At 39.9% G+C, this 19,710-nt stretch overlaps 1 long non-coding RNA gene across 2 annotated transcripts in view; it reads left to right on the top strand.

Annotated features, from left to right (window-relative positions):
• The window catches only part of LOC120313967, a 35,409-nt gene extending 15,915 nt beyond the window's left edge, over positions 1–19,494 (top strand). The window contains exons 2-3 of one of the 2 annotated variants that reach the window (XR_005558308.1): positions 11,099–11,223; positions 19,341–19,494. This is a non-coding gene — a long non-coding RNA (uncharacterized LOC120313967). Of the gene's footprint in view, positions 1–10,986; positions 11,224–19,340 lie in introns of both variants that reach the window. The other variant, XR_005558307.1, reaches the window with a different exon arrangement.
• Positions 19,495–19,710: the final 216 nt, after the last annotated feature.

Here is a 19,710-nt window from a genome sequence, read left to right as displayed (position 1 = left end):
AAAGGCAAATTGCAATCCTAAAGCACAATAGAATACCCTGAAACTTGTTAGTCAAAATAAAGCATACACAATAGTGCTAATATTGATAAAGCTGAGTTTTTAGGTGACAGAAACACAGCTCCACTGTGATAATTCCCACACATTTCCTTTATCTAGACGATTTCTCAAGGGATGATCACTAAGCACGACTCTTGCTAAGTAACTGACTCTATAGGAAACCATGAAATGATGCTCAGTTATGTCCACAGCACCGGCCAAGTGACAGCCATTGAAGACAGGCAAATCACTATTTGACATTGCATCCAACAACACTGTGTTGGCTTACGTGCAGAGAAACTCTCTTGTCAGTTCCTGCATAACGACCTTCCCTATGTTGCTTCCATTTGTTTCTGGCTCAGTGTTGTTCAGTTTGACTGGTGATATCTTTCCAGGATCTGTGGCAGAGGCCTTTCCTATTAGCTAATTCCTGATTCTTCTGAATTAGGATTTGAACTTCTGCCTTCAAAGCATACCCTTCACCATGCATCTTGAATGTTTCCTCAGTCATACCTAACTTTTATCAGAAAATTCCAGTAGCCCTCACCAGGGTCAACTCCACTATTTGTAGCTTGAAGCAGAGCCTTTGGCTGTGAGATTGAGATCTCCCAAACAGACCTTTGAGCCCCACAATAATTAACTTGCATCATTTAGGTCCGTCTGCTGTCATCAGGTAACATGATGGAAGATCACCTGTTCCCTTAAGGTGCAGCTCTCAGTCTCTGTTTGGTCTCTTATGGTACATCTTTTTTTTTTTTTTGCTTTCATTGCTATGGAAGTTTCTTTGGCTGTTTTCATCCCACGTGTTTCCGTGATGACTTTAAAATCTGCCAATGATGCTATTTGAGCTTTCAGAGTCATCCATCCTAAGATACTACTAGGCAGTTCAGCAGAAAAGACTCTTGCAAGCAAGAAGCATCTTGTTCCTATTTTCTCAGCCGGAGGTCTTGGCAGAAATGCTTCATTTCCGGAGACAGAATGAACTTTTAATGTACCAAGAAAGAACATCTTTAAGGGAAAAAAAATGAAAGCAAGGAAGAAAAGAAGTCATGAAATGTTGATAAGTGAAGCCACGTTAGATTAAATCAAGTAAATCATCACCTTTCTCAAAGGAGATAGGATTCCGTAGATTTTCCAACACTGTGCTTTCCACTTCTGTTGACCACATTCTAACAGAATTCCAAAATTCTTTTATCTCTGTGGATAAGTAAACATACGTGGAATGCTACAAGATTATTGAAGGAACAGGCAAGTCCCAGATGTTACCTGTTCAATGTTTCCAGATCCAGGAGACATCTGTCTTCCCTCTCTTGGTGCCCTCCAGATGTGTTCAGTCTGACTTCCAACCAGCCACACTTTTAGAAGATGCCAATAAAGGCACATTGATTATTGGACAATGCCTCACGTGATGCAGGAATATTGTATTGTCAGTCTTGATATTGATGTCTGTAATGGCTTGATTTTATAGAATTTTTTTTTTCTTGCTGTATTTCTTGCTATTGGTTTTACACCTAAATTGCAATGGCCTTTATTCTAAAATGCATGTGTTGTATACTTTTAAAAAAAATAAAAATAAAAAATCCAATCCCTGTACCTAGAAATGAAGGAATGAGTACAATGTCAAAAGAAAGGCTTTGGCACATGTTTGAGTTGCAAACACTCTATATTTCAGTTTTATGAGCTGAAAAGCTTTAGGAGGAAATGTGGTCTGTGATTAGATGACTTCTATAGCTGTGTCCCCTAAGATGGAATCAATTATTCATTGCTGACTGGCCTGTAGGCCTCATCGGCCTTGTTTCATTCTCTTTGAAGATAGAGGAACCAGGGTTAACAGTGCTCAGAGCAAGCAGGAGTGATTAAAATGAACAGTAAAAGCAGAAGAGCAGTGAGGAAGAGTGTCCGAGGAAGGATGAGTGTACCAAATTGGCTCATTTCCTAGTCTGACCTAGAAGATGATCCAAAGGGATGCAAGGCAACCTGAACACAAGATGTTGAGACTCTAGAAAGAGTACAGAGAAGAGCAACAAAGATGATTAGGGGACTGGAGGCTAAAACATATAAGGAAAGGCTGCTGGAATTCGGTATGTCTAGTTTAATGAAGAGAAGGACGAAGGGGGACATGATAGCAGTGTTCCAATATCTCAGGGGCTGCCACAAAGAAGAGGAAGTTAAGCTATTTTCCAAGGTACCTGAAGGAAGGACAAGAAGCAACGGGTAGAAACTAATCAAGGAGAGAAGCAACCTAGAACTAAGGAGAAACTTCCTGACAGTTAGAACAATTAACCAGTGGAACAACCTGCCTCCAGAAGCTGTGAATGCTCCAACACTGGAAGTTTTTAAGAAGAGACTGGACAGCCATTTGTCCAAAATGGTCTAGTGTTTCCTGCCTGAGCAGGGGGTTGGACTAGATGACCTCCAAGGTCCCTTCAAACTCTATTATTATTATTATAACACTCCACCAGTGAGACTTGGCAGGCATCGCTAATTTTGTGCATCACTTCCTGAGCTTTCTTTTCCATTCTGGCAAAGGCTCAGTCTGAGGTTTCAGCATCTGAGGGAACCAAACTTGGCTTTGTCTTCAGTTTTCGAGACTTGCCAGATTACTAGAATAACCATGGACACCAAAGGAAAGATGCTGGTGGATTTTAGAATTGGGAGGGAGCAAGGGGATTTTTTTTCCCCCCAAGAAAAAGAGAGAAAGTTGAAACTGACGCTTAAAGTAAGACAGCTTCCTGGATATGTGCTGCTTTTTGTTCTACAAACTTTTCCAGTCAGTAAAGTTGTGTGAATTGATGATACTGGCAATAAACAAATAATTATCCCATAAGGCAGTGTTTTTCAACCTTGGCAACTTGAAGAGGTATAAACTTCAACTCCCAGAATTCTACACTGATGGAGGGAATTCTGGGAGCTGAAGTCCACAATTCTTTTAAGTTGCCAACGTTGGGAAACACTATCCTAAGAGTCCCCAAATCTTTTCTCAAACGTGAAGATCAGGCAAAGATTCTTCCTAGATAGTTGAATCTCTAAAGCTATTTTTAATCCAGTGGCTAGGGATGACTGAATATAGTGGAACAGAAAAACAAGGCATAAGATAATAAAAGAGAGAAATGGGATTCCTATTTATTCAGTTAAATTTGATATCATTGCCGTAATTACGCCAATACTTTCTTCCAGCTCCAAACTTTTTAAAAATAAAAATTAGCTTATAAACTTCCAATAAATTAGATTAGATAACTGTAGACTAGTCTTGTGTTAGTGACCTTTTCTGTTTGCAACACAAGTCCAAGCCTATGGAGATTGCTAAAAATGGAAGACTTTGAAGTTGGGGCACTTAGTGACTGTTCTCCATCTGTCTTACCCTATTTAACTGGCAGTTGTTATTTCAAAATTTGCATCTATAAATTAACACCCCTGCATTCTTCTCCTCTTCCCTGTTTTAGTGAAATGTTTTGTTTTGATGAGGCATGGATTTCCTATATCTAGCAGTCCATATGTCTTTACCGCCCTCAAACTGAAGCAAAATGGGAACAGAACACCATGGAGAGTTTTTAAAGATATTGTTATTGGCAAAAATCTATGATTTCCACTAAAACGATAGCTATCCTCCTCCAGAACAAACTGGGAAAGCAAAGAAAAGAATGACTTAAGTTTTTTTTTAAATATATACCACCCATTGGAACACGCAATGTTTTCTTGTCACATAAATGATTCTCTCAGCCTTTGCTGTTGGAGATCTAAATCTTCCCCAACAGAAGAGGATTAGCAATAGGGAAAGATCAGATGGCCTGAGGTTTGTCACAAGCTGATTTATGAAGAATTCTGTAAGTCTTCAAGGAATTCATCTGAGGGTATGACAAAAGTTTATGATTGCCTTTGAGGTGGAAACTCAAAGAAAACAGACTGCTGCTACCAAACGTTTACTCAGACTACTCTCCATCTGTTTCACATTATTTATTTATCTGTTTACTTGCTTGCTTGCTTTGCATTTCGTTCTACTTTATTCCAAAACTGGGGTGGGGTTGAAAAGCTATGAGGATCAACAAATCCAAAACATAATGCTAATTTTGAACCAAGGCCACGTTGATTTCTTGAAACCCTGTGATTCACCCAATTTGACATATACAGTAATGTGTCTGCAATTTGGAAGAGGTGTAAAGGATTGGCTGGATAGCCTGATGGTGGCTTATGGCCATTTTCTTTAAACTATCTAAAAGTCAGCCTTTTTCTTATCATTTGTGTTTACTCATAGATTATCTCAGCAAGGAGATGAGTGCTAATTGTGTCCCTGTATTTAAGTGTAGAGTTTGGGAGTGATAGTTGGATGAGGTCTGTAGAGGCCAAGAATCAAATGTACTGTTAATTTTGGGTTGTGTCTGTAATGACAAATTGGAGGCGCTCAGCATACCCCTGTGAATTTTTGGAGGAAAGAATAGAAATGAATGAATGAATGAAAGCAAGGAAGAATATATATAAGGACCGAACATTGGGAATGAAACCCACTGTTTTAAATGCTGGTCCTTTAAAGCTGAAAGGAGGTGAAAAGGGGCCTGCAGTGGGAAAATCTAGTTCCTATATAAAGCTGATCATTTTATGGGTTGATTCCCTATTTGAAAGCCTGCCTGAGTTTAAATTAAATAATAAATATAGAGAGGATGAGAGTTAATTTGATCAACAGCTGATATTTGGACAACAGGCTGAGCATGACCATCATTTACTCGAAGAGAATTTGTATTGCTGTTCTACGCAAGGGATTGCCATTATTTCTAAATGAACAGTCATGCAGATTTGTGTTGTCTGCTGTGCTCTTTTCATTCATGCTTAAGCTATTTCTCAATCTCTTTTAATCTGATGGCAAAGATACCTGTTTAACCCAACCACCTTGAAAACTGGAGAATAATATAGGGTGTGGGCCTTATACCATTACCAATGAAGGAAAAAATTTGTAGCTCAGGGTTGAAATGAGGGGTCCTCGGTGCTCTCTGAGCTTGCTTGTTTTCCTGAAGATGTTTCATTACCCAAACCTGGTAAAATTATCATGATGATGTTACCTATTTGGGGTGATGAAATGTCTGCAAGAAAACAACCAAGCTCAGAGAGCACTGAGGACCTCTTGTTTGTGTCATTTACTGATTGACAGACAAATGCAAGGTGGTACCAATTCTAGCTAGCCAATATGTTGAGAAAACAGGACAGAAACAATGCATAAATCCAACATTTATGCTGCCTTTCCTCTTATTCCTGTTGAAATTGATCACAGGAAAAGTCTGTTAAAATACAGCCATTGTGGCTGAATATTTTTATTCATTCCAATTAACAAGAAAGTCTTGAGTGGAGGTTCTTTTCCTCTTCATGTGTACCACCTGGACAGCAGTAAGAAGCTCTAACCAAAGACACTCTGGCTTGTTTTCAGATTCCAACTATGAAGGGGGAGGGCACTAAACATAGAGGAGCTTCCAGCCAGGCCTAACTTGGCATGGCTAATGCAATGCCTTCCAGGATAATACTCTCCCTAATGCTGGAAGACTACTTATTTTTCTAACCAATGCTACAAAACTGGAGATATTCTGGGACAGGGCTAGAAATGTTAACAAAAAGCCACAATGGACTTCTGTGGGAAGTATGCGTAAGTCGATGTGAAGAAATTTTATCTCAGCCATAACTATGATGTTGGGATGCAAGTATGAACAAAATAGAGTTATGCATGACATGTACTTCATCATTTCTGCCCGGTGCCCTTCTCATTATAAGTACTGATGTTTTGGATGATATATTATCTCTTTTTGGTGATCAGTAAATGATCAGTGGTTTTAGAAAAGGGTGACTTAAGACTTCACAGTGATGATACTCAGTTCAAAATAAAGCACTTGGATTCTCTTAAACTTTTAATGTGTTGTGGGAAAGGAGAGGGTAGGATAAATAGGGTTTGTTCTCTAAATCTGTCTTGAAGCAATATTTCTTGTACTAGGACAATTCAAAGGTCACAAAGTGTGCAAACTTTCAGGATATCCAGATTTTTTCATGGGGGATGAAGTCCTCAAGCAGACTGAGATGACAGCAGGAAAACAACAACCACTGATTTGATATCAAAAACCTAAAATCTGTTCAAGAAAAATGGAAACCGCTTCTAAAGCAGCCATGTGAATCTTGCAAAACATATAGTTGCTTTAGCAATTTGAAAAGTTATGCATTTCAACTCCTGGATGGTGCAAAGAACTTCTTTTAAATCTTTGCATAGTCCTAACCACAGGAAGAAGACTCCTGCGAGTCCCTTGGACTGCAAGGCGATCAAACCGGTCAGTCCTAGAGGAGATCAACCCCGACTGCTCTTTAGAAGGCCAGATCCTGAAGTTGAAACTCAAATACTTTGGCCACCTAATGAGAAGGAAGGACTCACTGGAGAAGGGCCTAATGCTGGGAAAGATGGAGGGCAATAGAAGGAGGGGACGACAGAGAATGAGATGGCTGGATGGAGTCACTGAGGCAGTAGGTGTGAATTTAAATGGACTCCAGAAGATGGTAGAGGACAGGAAGACCTGGAGGAACATTGTCCATGGGGTCGCGATGGGTCGGACACGACTTCACAATTAACAACAACAACAACAAAACCACAGGCAACATTGTACACCCTTATGGATAAAGTATCAAGGTAAATTGGCATTTCTTCCAGACCAAAGGATTGTTTTTTTTCTTTTTCTTTTTTTAATCTGACAGCTCCTGCAAAAGCAAAGATAAAAGGACTAAGTTTCCTCTGAGTTTGGAAGCATAGTTGTTCTTACAAGGAAGGCTAGAGGATTTGTTTGGCTTCTCAGTTTCAAACCTTTCCTATGAATTTAGAGGTCCAGAAGACGATCTCAGCAGATATACAACTGGTTTAACCGAAATCACAAACTTAGCTCCAGATGCTTACTTATACTTTAACCAAACAACTGCATTCTGTTTCCTGTCTCAGCTAAAATGAGGGAAAGTGAATACATCAATATTACAAAGCTGTGTTTAATAACTTTAATATACCCAAAGGCGGCCATATCAGGACTGCCACCACATTCATTCATGCACATGCAGATATTTTATTCATGCATACATGTAAACTTCCAAAATGATTGGGAAGAGGTTTTCCGGACCTCTTGTGAACATAACATCTGTTTGCTATTCAAAGAAGCAGCTCAAATTTGTCCTTACAAACCTGAAAAATAATTGCTTCTGCTTTAATAGTCACATTAATATTAATACCCTTAACAATGACAATATGTTTGTTATTTATTTTATTATTCTCACATTTATAGATTTCTATCTTAAGGTGGCTGGTCAGTATGATAAGGCCATTAGTTTAAGGCAGAGGTTTTCAACCTCAGGAACTTTAAGATGCATGGGCTTCAACCCCAAGCATTCCCCAGCCACAAGGGAAACTGTGGGAGTTGAAATCCACGCATGTAAAAGTTGCTGAGGTTGAGAAACATTTCTTTAAGGAATCGACACATACCAAAATGCAGATGTTGCTCTAGCTGTTTGTATGTAATGGGAAAGGAGTCTCTTTCTCACTCACTCAAACACATATACACACCCTTACTCAGAATCCCATTTATGTACCCTGTCATTTGCCCTTTCCCAAGAAGGAGGCACTGCAATTGGCAACGGTGGCCAGAGTTGATGATTAAAAACAATTCATCAAAACACACAAACTGACTGAGCACTGCAAACCTTTCAGCCTTCCAAAGTTCCTGGTTTTGACTCCCGGTCTAATATGGAGTCTAATTGGCTTAATCTTTCTAGCATGACCGATAGTTTTAGTCATCAAATAGAACATTTCTTCCCTGAAGATTCCATGAATTTGGTTCACCACAAACAACTTCCATGTTCATTTCTACGTCTAGCCCCGAATTCTCATACTAGGTCACTCTTTTTGAATCAGGTCAGTGCCTACATTAATAAGTTTATAGAGTGGGATAGGGGAGTCCACTCAGCCTGATTTTTTAATTGCTGTTTCTGAGTTTAATGAACACGTAACTGCCAAGAAACATCAGCAGTGGACCGCAAGATCCTTGGTCAGTTTGTTGATTTATTAAAGCTCAGGATTTCCAGTTTAAAAGACCTGCTTTGTCCCTGATTTATTTGATTGTTTTCTTGCAATTTCAGCTTGGTGGAAAAGTGACAGACCTCAAAGTGGCATGCAGGATGTTTTTAAAATGAACGGGGGCGGGATCTACCAACAGTTCTGAAATCTAATTGGCAAGTTCACATGGGATTAATTGACAAATAGGCAGCTAGATTCAGCAATATAATTATGCACTCCCCTTGAGTAATAACTATTTGGGGCTATTTGGTTGATGAGCTCCTGCATTTCAGAAGGTACCATCACCTGGGAAACAGGGAATACAGTATACCTGTTTCCCCCTCTCCAGGTCTTAGCAGCTTTGAGTCTTCTGCCACAATTAAAGAAGAGAAGGACGAGGGGGGGACATGATAGAAGTGTTCCAATATCTCAGGGGCTGCCACAAAGAAGAGGGAGTCAAGCTATTCTCCAAAGGGCCTGAAGGCAGCACAAGAAGCAATGGATGGAAACTAACTAAAGAGAGAAGCAACCTAGAACTAAGGAGAAGTTTCCTGACAGAACAGTTAATCAGTGGAACAACCTGCCTCCAGAAGCAGTGAATGCTCCAACACTGGAAGTTTTTAAGAAGAGACTAGACAGCCATTTGTCTGAAATGATTTAGGGTTACCTGCCTGAGCAGGGGGTTGCACTCAATGACCTCCAAGGTCCCTTCCAACTTTATTATTATATTACATATTATTATATTATATTATTATATATTATATTAATTCTGCCTTCGTTTCAATGAAGTTCAGCTGCGGCTTGATGTTCTTTCTGAGGGATGAAATGTCTCTTGCTTTGCAAACTCCAGTGAGCATTTTCAGATCACAAGCAGGTTGCAACTGCCCAGCTGATGCTTTATGAAGCATCTCAATGCTCCTTCTAGCTTGACTGATTTCTCAGCATTGAAACAGGAGGTTACTTTCGCAGAGGCAGGAGTGCCAAGTAGAAAACAACAAATCTCTTTTCATCCTTCCTCATAGGGGTGAGAGGAGGGAGGAAAGGGCTAGGAGGCATCACCTCCTTTCTCCTTTCTTGAGAACCAATTACTGGAGTCTTTGGGGATTTTTAATTATAAACAGGAGCAGGACCTCTCGCCCTGATTAGGGGAAGCAGGGAGACAATGGCTGAGGTCGTGTTTGCTTTTCATTCTGGATTAAGGATCTTTCATTGTTTCCAAAGCTCATACTGTAGATGATAGCCTTGAGGATAATTAGTCTGAATTTTGCCTGTGCTCCTTTTATACTTTGCTTCTCCCCCTCATTTCCCAGAGTACTCCCTTGTATGGACATGTAACACAAACTCCTTAGTTTTCCTTCTATCAAGTTCTCTTGTGGGTTGTGCATCTCTGGATCAATTTCACCTGGCATGAACTTTGGTTCCCACTAAGAAGAGAGAGTAGCAATAGTACTTAGATTTATATACCGCTTCATAATTCTTTACAGCCCTCTCTAAGTGGTTTAGAAAGTCAGCCTATTGCCCCCAACAATCTGGGTCCTCATTTTACTGACCTCAGAAGGATGGAAGGCTGAGTCAACCTTGAGCCGTCAGGATTGAACTCCTGGCAGTGGGCAGAATTAGTTTGCAATACTGCATTCTAACCATTGTGGCATCACGGCTCTATAAAAGAACCTTCCATTTCATTGTAGCACTGTCTCAAGTCAAGCAATATTCCTATGGAAAGTATCTTCCAAGTTCTAGAAAATGATTATGAATAGGCTACACAATGTAAACCAAGAGACATAGAAGTAGAAATATTTTAGCATTAGTTGTGTAGCTTATCGGGTTGGGATCTCCAGCATTTCTGGTCTTGGGCGAGCATTTCAATGTCTTGCCATGTGATGTTTAGAATCTTTAAGTCTTCCATGAATGTTCTTTGCCATGTATTTCAAGGGCATCCTCTTGGTCATTTGGCATGGGTGTGTGTGTGTCTGTTCCATCTCATTGCCATCTTGGGGATTTGATTGTTTTCTTTGCAGAGAATATAACCTGCAAATGGGAGTCTTCCGTGTGTGACAATGTTATGTAGTTTACAGGAAAAATTCTGTAACTTTTGGGAGAACTAGAATGCTGGTATATTACTGATGAATGATGTCAATGTATACGCAGATGCTGCTCTACTTATGACCATTTGATTAACAATGGTTCAAAGTTACAACAATGGTGGAAAAAAGTACTGTATTTAAGGCCCATCCTCAAAGTTGTGGCTGTTGTACCACCCCCCATGGTCACGTGATTGTTATGTGGGCAACCGGCTCTCATATACTACATTTGCAACATCTTCAGGTCAGGTGATCCTGACCCACCTACTTTCATTTCCCTCTTTCCCCAGTACTTTCTCTGCATTTGCTCCCACCTTCTTGCTACTGTAATTTCCTCCCTTTCACCCTATGGCAAATTATTCCCCCCCAGACTATGATGCCTAATCTTGAAACGAGCATAAAACAAAGTTGGTCAGTTAAAGGAGAATGGGTCCTAAGTGAAAGCTATTCTGAATTTACGGATTCAGCATTCACTTGAAGCCAGGTTCTTCGGCCATGACCTTACTCATAATGCAGTGCCTTTGCATCTGTATGAACATATCTGCCAAACTATCTTTCCTACTCCTATTTGATTTATTCTGATATGTGCATTTTGGTGGATTTATATGCCAAACAACATGAGCTGGAGAATTTCCCAAATGTCTGGAGCCCAATGAATAGTTGCTTTAATTACCTCGAATGAGATCATGGAATAATTGGAATGCTCTGATGAATATTCTGCTAGGTAACTTACGCTCTCTCTCTCTCTCTCTCTCTCTCTCTCTCTCTCTCTCTCTCTCTCTCTCTCGCTGTCTCTCTCTGTGGTTTTACTTTCAGGTGTAACATGGTAGAGAGACATCATGGACCACTATGCTTCTTCTCCCCTCTTTTGCTTCTCATGCGTGTTAAATGTCAGCCTCTAAAGTCATGCCATATGTTGTCTTCGTAGATATAAAAACTGAGAGGTGTAATATCTGTGCAATCATTAGTCATGCTGATGACAAGGCACAACCTGCTCACCAGAAACAAGACGCTCAAGCAATTCTTCGCAGCTGGAAATCCAACATCAAAAGAGTAAGTATGGTTTCAATGGAATGCAACAGTCTCCTTCAGTGACAGCGTTCTGTAAATAACATTAATGTACTTTGGCACTGTTCATGTCTCCGTGTTTCCTTTGTTCTCATGTAATAGGTAGCATTATTATTCACCCACTAGTTAAGCAAGAGCCAATTTTCAGACTACGAAGCTAAGGAACTCTTCTTCTTGAACACATTTGTGTAATTAGAACCGTTCCTGTGCCATTGGAATTTGAACCTTGCTGGAATCACATGGGGTTTTGTGTGTATGCGATCTGTCTTCTCTTTCTCACTATGCTTTGGACTTATTTATTTATTTCATCAATTCATATGGCCATCCATCTTGCAAATATGAATTGGGGCACCCAATGACATGCCAAAACTATAGGAAAAAGAATAGCAACAGAGAGTTCGGCCTTCAGTGGTTGCACAGGGCAAAATCAAACCGAACAGAAACAAACATCTCTCAACAGGCCATCTCACCTCCTGACCTTCTGTCTCTGGAGCACATCCAAGTCTTCAACACTGTATGAGATGCTGGCAAGGTCAGGGCCAATATAATCTCATGGGGTATGGTGTACTAGGGGACAAGTGCTGTAACAGAAAAGGGACATTTCCTTCGTCCTATTAGATGACATTCTTTAACTGAAAGGACCTGGAATGTCCCTTCCAGTAGGATCAAGTGGGATGGATAGAAACCTCTTTTTTCTTGCCACAGTTGTTAAGTGAATTGCTGCAATTAAGTGAATTATGTAGTTGTTAAGTGAATCCGGCTTGCTTCACTGCCTTGGATTGACAAAAGCGGGCTTAGAAAGTTCTAAATGGTGATCACATGAGCCTGGGATGCAGCAACCCTTATAAACACATGCCAGTTGCCAAGCACCCAAATTCTGATCACGTGATCATGGGGATGCTGCAATGATCGTAACTGTGAGGACTGGTTTAAGTCAGTTTTCTCAGTGCTGTGGTAACTTCATACAGTTGCTAAATGAATGGATGTATGTTCAGGACTACCTGTATCATATCTTCAGAGGCTTGCTGGGCTCTCTGGCTAGCAGAGTAGCTTCACAGAAAACAGTATTTTTTTTTTCACCATGGTTTCTACTTTTCCTTCCATTCTGTTTCAATGGCCTCTTACCTCTGGCTTCTTCCAAAGCCAAAAGGTTGACCTGAGGAAGCTCCAATTTCCCTCCAGATCCTTGTACTCTTAATGTCCGTGTCCAAGACTCCCTTTTCACCACTCAAGCAGTTTAAGCCTTTCAGATACAAATCTGCCAGCAGCCCGTTTGTTCTTCTGTCTTTTGGTGGGCTTTTGTGACAGCACCAAATGTTCATCTCAAGTAATTGTTTTCAGGACCACTGGACTCTTGATGTCCTCCTCAGAAGATAAACTGAAATGAAGGTGCTTCTGGGCACATCCATGCTAATGTGCCAAAACAAAACAAAAGCAGCATGGTTCCCAACACATCCTTGACCGTGTTCAGAAGAACCAGGTGTTGTGAAAAAAATATTTACAGAGCATGAATAGAACCTTTAGAGGTTGGTGAGGACTTTGTAGTTTTGAGGCTGAAATTTCTGGGACTGAAATGGCAAAAGTAAATTTGTATTTTAGTGAACCGTCAGTACAATGTAGTCTACACATTGGGTTTTTTTTTCTGGAGGAGCGAGTGTTTCTTTATCTTTGGTAGAGCTAACATTTCAGGAAAAAAAGACTGACATATTCCTGGATGGATTGGTGGGCTCTAAGGATACCAGACATCCATGTGTTCTACAACCATAGATTCATAATACTGGAGACGTTCTTGTAGAGCCATTTCTGCTTAACATATGGCAGTCAACTTCTACTAAAATATTTCTATCAACGCTAGATAGGCCAGAGAGTGTGCAGAGCACTAATTTGCTCACAGTCATCTCCCTTTTCACCTCATTATTATTATTATTATTTAAATCAAAGGGGCACATTAACACACAGTTGATCTTAACTTCCAAGACTGCTTGTGGGATAGGTTGCATCAAACATTTCAGAAAATAAAAAATGACAGGAAAATTGCAACCCAAAACTCTTTGAAAAAGTCAGCTGACTTGCCAGGGAAATTTCTACTGAACTGCATTGGAGGGGAGGGTTGGTTGTTGTTGTTGTTGTTGTTTGTTTTCCAATCTCTTTCTCTCTCCCAAAATTTCCTGCCTCTGAACTCATCTCCACCTCCAACGCCTTGCGCTGTTTGTCCTCATCCTGCCCTCTTGCTCTGCCTTGATGGGAAGGCAGCTTACCACGTTGTCAGCCTGGAGCCATAACTGTGGTATTTACTGGAAGAGACACTGAATTTGGGGTTTTATTTACTACAATTCTTCATGCTTTGCTTCCCAGATGCTGTTTGTGTAGGAGTACAGAGACTGTAATGAAACACTGATGTTCTGTGGTTTACTTGAATTGCAGAGATAGCAACAGTAGCTGCTCTTTTCATTTTCTTTTCCTTTTCTTGCTACTACCTAATGAACGTGGTATCATTGTTAGACATTCCAGGAACAGAGCAGATGTTGTGCTGCTTCACTGACTGATCTCATCTATTTTTTGACCTGAATGTCGCTATTCCGAAATTCTACTTGCTATAGAACCCATGACCTCAAATCAAGAAAATATCATTGTTCTAGAAATGTAAAAAGTTGAGAATTGATTTTAATGTCTGATTTTACTGCAACAGAGAGAGTTGGAAGTCAATACCTTGTGTTTCTTCCTCCCCCTTTCTTCACACCATTTTTGCTTTCCCTTTTCTACTGCTGTCCTCTATTATTTGCTTTTGTATTTTCACATTTTATGTTATAAATGAATAAAACTAAGAAAAGAAAGAAAGAAAAGAAAATATTATTGTTCCTTCTAGAAATATCTCAGGGGCTGCCACAAAGAAGAGGGGATCAACCTATTCTGCAAAACAGCTGGAGGCAGGACAAGACACAATGGATGGAAGCTTATCAAGGAGAGAACCAACCTAAAACTAAGGAGAAATTTCCTGACAGTGAGAACAATTAATCAGTGGAATATGTTGCCTCCAAAAGTTGCAGGTGCTTCCAACATTGGAGGTTTTTAGGAAGATATTGGACACCATTTGTCTGAAATGGTATAGGGTTTCTTGTTTGACCAGAGGGCTGGATTAGAAGATCTCCAAGCTACCTTCCAACTCTATTATTCTGTTATTGACCTACGTTATGGATATATACAGGTTCATTCATTCAAACAGGTCTCTTTCTGGATACAATTTACCCCAGGGAGGCACAGAGAATAAACTGGGTCTGTTGATTAGAATTTTATAGTTTGCTTGAAATTTGACTCTTTCATGGGATGAGCAGAAGAGGGCTTGAAAAAATCAGTGCCATCTTAAAGACTAAAATTGCAGTTTTTTGCAGATAGTCCCACGCAATCAGTGGATATCAGTAATACAGAATGTCTTAAAAGGGGCAATAGAACTAGCCCTATTTATCCAATCTTCTGAATTCAACAGGCTTCCTACCTAAATTAAAGAATATCTGAAACTTCCTGAAACTTTCATGCTGTTTTATTGTAAGTATGGAGGCAACTTCACACCGATTATATTAACTCAGTGGCCAAGCAAACATGACTGGAAAATGGAACGAGTGCATTGAAAAAAATAGGAACGGAATGAATGAATGTCAAAAAAAAAAACAAAAACTAAAGAGCCCATTATATTTCGGTACAGTAGGTAGAAAGTGTCAGGCAGATATATTAATCTTGGGTAATTATATCATTGTAAAATATATTGGTATCATGCTGCGAAGTTGTGCATTGGAATACATTTTTGGCACACACGTTTGTGTGCTATCACATTTAAAGGAAATCAACTACCATGGCTTGATCTGTTGCACATTGTTTATAAATACATGGATCAATCTGGTACTTCAATCAACATGAAGAAAAAAGGAAATTCTACAGGTTTTTAAAAACCACTTTTCTTGAATTGAATTGCTTGCCTTTTGGAAGGAAGCATTCTCTCTTCTTTCTCTCTGGTCAGGGGAGAAGATTATTTCAAGTCAAGATTCTTGGTGGATTTCCCCCCCCCTCTACACTGATGTCTAATGAGGGTAAAATGAAGTCTCCTCTAAAACTGCACAAGGAATCGAGGAAGATTAGAAATCCTACAGCTGGGTTCTTTCTAGCTCTATTTAAGAATGACGGCAGATCCCAGACACCCTTTTAATTTCTTTTTCCTTTTTAAAAAAATTATAGCTGTTCTTGGGGATTACTGCTCTCTGGTATCTGAAAAAAAGTTCTCTCCAGATCATGAGCCCTGAACTCATTGGTTGAAGCTGACAGAATACCTTCCCCCCCCCACATAAGACTCTCTCTCTTTCTCTCTCTCTCTCTCTCTCTCTCTCTTTCTCTCTCCCTCCCTCTCCCTCTCTCTTTCCCCCCTCTCCTTCTCTCTCCCTCTCTCCCTCCCTTCCTCTTCCCTCTCTCCTCAGTGCAATACATAAAGAAATCCTTATCTTTAAAAAATGGGAATTGCAGATCCATGCATATCACCCTAGAGGTGAGAATCATTTGAGTAGAATTTAAAACAGATCTTGATCCCTCTTCCTAGTGTCCTGGATGCTGCTTTGAAAAGGTTCCTATTCAAAGCTTGGTGTTCAGCTGGAGGGAATACATTTCCACGACCCTACATTTAATTTCATTTAAAGCAATGAATAAATACCATTCTATTCCCAGTTCACTCTTCATCCTTTAGAACAAGGCTGAAGTTGACACATTCAATAAACTCTTAATATTCTATCCACCACCAACTTCTTATGTTAGGGCGACTTGTTGTCTCTTTTCAATTGGAACAATATGTGAGTGGTTTTTGTGCTAATCCTTAGAAACCTATGAAAATTCTTCCATTTAGATCAAGTCACTAAGGCAACGTTGTCAACCTGGATTAGGAGAAGCTTCATTTCAAGATAGCAGTCAGCCTAGAAGCTGTCTGGAGATGTCAGAGTGAAACTGGGATTTCCTGGGTGCAAAACAGGTGCTCCAGCCCTTCCATAAACTACCTGTTTATTTTAATGTTACTTACGCACTAGCTTTCTTTGTATATCAGGCCAGCTGTCCCAGTTTTGGTCTCCTTTAAACATGCTGGACCAATGGACAAGGACTGATAGGGAACGAAGATCAATTTCTAGAAAGTCTCAACTTGGGACAGGCTGCTATTGCAAGGCAACAGGATATTGGAATAAACTAGCAACTGGTTATAACAGTGTTAGCTAAATATTAAAGGAACATAGCAGATAGTCTTGCTCCTTATTAATTGTCAGTCTAGCCAATCTATCTCCTTATCAATTGTCAATCATCATACATGAAACTATGATGTCAGGGGCATAATGCTGTAGTTGCACACATGAGGTCACTCGCCTTCTCCTACAGATGCCCATACATCTAGACCATTAGGGTGTACCCATTGTTATAGTTTTCCAATATCCCACAGAAATTGTCATTTTTATATTTTGTAATTCTTAACTGCCTATCTCCCTCAGAGTAGGGCTCTGAGTGGTATACAATGTAATCGTATGATAATGAGTTTTATACGCTATGCTTGATCCTACTAATCAAAACTTTGGAGCAGGGGTCTTCAAACTTGGCCCTTTTATAACTTGTGGACTTCAGCTCCCAGAATTCCTCAGCCAGCATGCTTTAGAGTTATAGGTTGAGATTTGAAGGAGAGAATCTTAGATAGTTGTGCCCTTAATGTCAGCTGTGTAGATATTTGAAAACACAAGGCAGTATTTCTTCAAACCATTTTCATGAGGGGTTCTTGGTGCTGTCTGAGCTTGGTTGTTTTCTTGCAGATGTTTCACTACCCAAATTAGGTAACATCATCGATGTTACCTAGTTTGAGTAATGAAACATCTGCAAGAAAACAGCCAAGCTCAGAGAGCACCAAGGACCCTCATTTCAACCTTGAGCTACATATATTCTCCTTTATTGGCATGCATTTTCAATTGATGGCATTCATTGGTGCAAGATGGCAGCTTATATGGGTTTAAACGGCTTGGCTAGTATGTGGAGATATTAGTAACAAAGGTTACTAGCTGTAACAGCCATCTCTCTCTCTCTTTCTCATCTTTTTTCCTCATCTTTCTCCCAAAGTGTTTCTACCATCATGTTCAACCAACCTCATGAGATAGGTAGTGTGATAAGGATTGTGTGCAATCAGTTGCACAATGAAATTATTTCCCTTTGGGTATATTTCGCTGAGCGTTCAGTCCAGCCAACACTGATGAAGCAATTAAAAAGCTCTGTTTCCTGCATGCCTCTAAATGTTCAGCCAAAAGATTTAGAGTGATTGATGATGTCAGAGACAATTGTGTGCCACAGAACAGGGACCTGTTAATGAGCTTGATTTGAAATGATTGGAAAACTCTGCTCTTCAAGATTTATACTGGGATCTAAGTTGAAACTGGTAGAGCTTTAAGAAGGATAAAATCTGGGTAAATGGTAATTAGTTCAGACTGACCAGTGAGGGTGGAAGAAGTGGAAATCAATAATATTGCTGGACATTGGGAAAGACTCCTTTCCAGATGGAGAGGAAAAAAAATAGTTGAACTATTGTTCTTTATTTTATATAGACTCCTTGTCCCCCTATGGTTACCTAAAATTTGGACCAAAGTGGACTTCTTTTCTTGTTCCTCTTTCTTCTCCCAACCCCCAATTTCTTTGCCTTTGTCTCTTAATAAGCAGACTCCATAGCTTCAGGATTCCAGCATGGGCTTCCTGAAAGAGAGACTTCTCTATGTGAAGTCTCATTAATGTGGACTTAGGGCCAGCTTGGGCTCCCCAACAGTGTCTGTTTCCTCATTATAAGCCGTGCCTAGTTAGAACAATCACTTCCAACTCTTGACTTGACTCAGAAGTGGATCTTGATTGCAAACCAGTCTTCAGAGAAGCTGATTGTATGAAAAAAAAAAATTCAGGTCTCTTGTTTTGACAGCTTCAGGGAGTTAGGGGGAAGCAGAGAACAAGAGGGCAAGAAATACTCACTTAATGTGACATTTTAAAACATTGTGACAGATTCCTTCCCACTTTGGGGCCTGCCTCAGTTGTATCAACTCCTCCCAAAGGCATCTTGTATTAAGGAAGTGACCAATGCTTTCTTTCTTTCCAAAGCAAAGATGAGGTTTTGTAAAAAGAGGTGTTGATAGTTGTCGTTCTTTGATGGGAAATATATCAAAACCAGCTGCTGAACAAGCCGGCAGTTCACAAACATTCACATTTGCATCTAATTTTCTTCCCATCCTGCCCTATTAGGCTTAGAACGATGGCAGTTGGACTATGATTTTCCCTTTTTTCTTTTTTTGGTTTTTTTTTATACAGATATTCCTTGACTTATGACTAAAATTCAGCCCCAAATGGTTACTAAATGAATGGTTGTAAGTCAAGGTCTACCATGTAAATATAACATGGATAGTTCCTATATGCCAAGCAGGAGTTGACTTACCAAGCTATGCTAGGGATTTGTGGATCTCACATAATCTGCCTTGATGAAGTCTTTTGGCCTATGGATTGTCATTTAGTTTTATAGGCTGCCTGACTTCGTTATGACTCAGTGGAGATTCTGCCTTGCTATGGTGAAAGGCTATAGGAGAAATTCAGCTCCATCTCAACAAAACCAAAAATGAGGGAAGGCTGCATTTAGCCTGCAAGCTGTCCATCCCGTGGCAATGTTCCACAAAGGACAACCGAGCTCATATAGGGTGACTTTTCTGTGGCCTCAGTTTTCCTTTGTTCCCATCCCCATGTTGTCTGTAATTATAATTCAGTCTAAACATTGCTACACCAAAGACATCCCAAATGGGAGATTTCTTTGGATACCGTTCCAGAGACACAGCTGGAAACTTTTTAGGAAGTTCAAAATTACGTTTGCTTTAGCCATTTAACACAAACAAACAAAAAAGAAAAAAAAAGAAAGATAAAGAAGACAAAGAGGAGGAAACAAAACTCATTCAGCAGGTTTCTTGTTCCCTTTTCATTACATCTACAATATTTGATCTGTTCTCGTGCAATGAAATAGATACTGGAATCCCATTTTTGAAGGCTGCTGATATTGTATCACTCCATTTTTTTTATAGGGGCTGAAACCTGCGACTTGTTTAACCAGCAAGGAAATGTGAAAGACACTGACTTGTATAGAGCCAAAATGCAAACAAAACCTTTTCCATTCATAGCAGAAGCTGAGGCCAGAGAACAATAAGACAATGGCACAGTAAGTAAATCGGAAAGAATATAACAAAATGACAAAATAACAGAAGAAGACTTTGGAGGTCTTCTAGTCCAATGCCCTGCTCAAGCAGGAAGCTTACCAGGGATAGACAACCTTGGCTATTTTATGACTCGTGGACTTCAACTCCCAGAATTCCTGAGCCAGCCAGCTGAAGTCTACAAGTCATAAAAGAGCCACGGTTGCCTACCCCTACCCTATACAAAGGCTTGTCCAATCTC

Source organism: Crotalus tigris, unplaced genomic scaffold (genome assembly GCF_016545835.1).
Source record: "Crotalus tigris isolate CLP2741 ecotype Arizona unplaced genomic scaffold, ASM1654583v1 scf7180000018825.4774228, whole genome shotgun sequence".
Lineage (NCBI taxonomy): Eukaryota > Metazoa > Chordata > Lepidosauria > Squamata > Viperidae > Crotalus > Crotalus tigris.
This window is presented reverse-complemented; position numbering and strand designations above follow the sequence as displayed.